We start from the raw sequence: 1,670 nt of genomic DNA on the forward strand, positions 1-1,670 counted from the left end.
ATCCTATTTTCCAGTTTAATGCCTGAGATGGCCCAAGTACTTTGGGATAGGCTATTCCATCTTCTAAACATGTACATTAAACAGTGAATTCTTAATGAGAAAGTATTCAGCAATGCAATCAGAAAAACACCACGTAGATTCTGCAATTGATATAAAACAATTATGTAGGTATTCATCCTTTTTAATGTCTTCAAGTATGCTAGATGCTGAATCATTTATGAGAAAAGTTTAAAATACAGACTATTTTAAGAGCTTTGTAACAAATTGTTCATTTTAAATCCCACAAAAAATCAATATGAATTCGGTTCTGTAGCACTCATAGGGGCAAACCTCTCATTAGACTGAGTTTTACCTGGAACAACTGGAGAACTGGATCCGCTTTGAGTTGCATTTCCTTTTTCTCAAACAGCAAGCTGTGACATTTTCAAAAGACAATACAGAATCACATTTCCTTGCGTTTTTCAGATGGGCTTTCTATTTACATATCCAACCAACAAATCTTGGCTTTTCCTAATGCTTTAACAGCTAAGGGATTTACTTTCTGAAGAGAAGCAGCACAGCTCTGCCTAGTGTGTTATTGAGAAAAGGCTCCCTTATACAGCATGCGCTTTAAGAGCCACTTTAAATAAACTGTCACCCTAGAATTTTTTTCTATGATTTGATATTTAAATCTCCCTCACTTTGACCGTCACATTCTTCACACACAATATTTATTATTTGTTATCATATGAGTGTCAGTTGTGTGTTATCCATCACAACAGCAGTCATAAAGCAGTCTTCATAGTATGCAACAGAAAACAGGTGATGCAAAACTGTCACAGTTTGTAATCTACTTCCAAGAAGGCTATTTTAACAATATTGACAGGATACCATAATTTAAAAATAACATCCCCCCCAGCAGGTACACCTGCCACTGCATCACTTTTTCCCAGACCTTTATAGGATATTTGCTTTTCTTCTGATTTGTTCAGGTACAGCGTGCCTCATTTGAAAGCAATGTGAGGGCTCCTTGTAGGGCTGGTTTCTCCAGGCCCTGAACAGCCTGGGGGCATGGGGGTCCTCACTTCGCGCTGCCATCTGGCACAGGAGCCAGTTCCCTGAGGGTGTGGCGCAGACAGCCAGACCCGGCAGCGCATCCCGGGGATGCCTGCTTCTGCTGGACCCGCACCTGGAGGCTGAGGCGCAAGTGGCCCTCGGAGGAGGCCCTGTGATGGCAGAGCCCCTCCAGGCCCTGCGGCAGGCCGGAGCAGTGGGCTCGGAGCCACCCGCGGTCACAGGGCCTCCCCTGGGACCACTTGCGCCTCGTCCTCTCGGCACGGGCCGCCTCAGGCCCTGTGCGGCGCCAGGAACCCGGGGCCTTCTGATCGCGGGGGGGGCGCAGCCGCTGGCGGGGCTGTTCCCGCGATCGGACGCTGCCCCCAGCTGTTCCCCGTGGCGCCATCCCCCCGCCGGCCGGGCTGTTCCCTGCACCAGGCGCTCCCCCCGGGCGGGAGGGGCGGGGGCAAGGACTGTCCCGGCCGGCGCTGATCTCAGCCTGCCATTGGCCGCTGTCTGCGCTGACGTCACGATCATGATGAGAATTAATGATCGGAGGCGCTGATTTCATTGTGTGACGCCGGGACCGACCCAGCCGAAACCGGCTGAATCCAGAGCCCGGAGCCCCCCGGCCC

This window comes from Crocodylus porosus, unplaced genomic scaffold, assembly GCF_001723895.1.
Source record: "Crocodylus porosus isolate Cpor-Errol unplaced genomic scaffold, CroPor_comp1, whole genome shotgun sequence".
NCBI classification, from domain to species: domain Eukaryota; kingdom Metazoa; phylum Chordata; order Crocodylia; family Crocodylidae; genus Crocodylus; species Crocodylus porosus.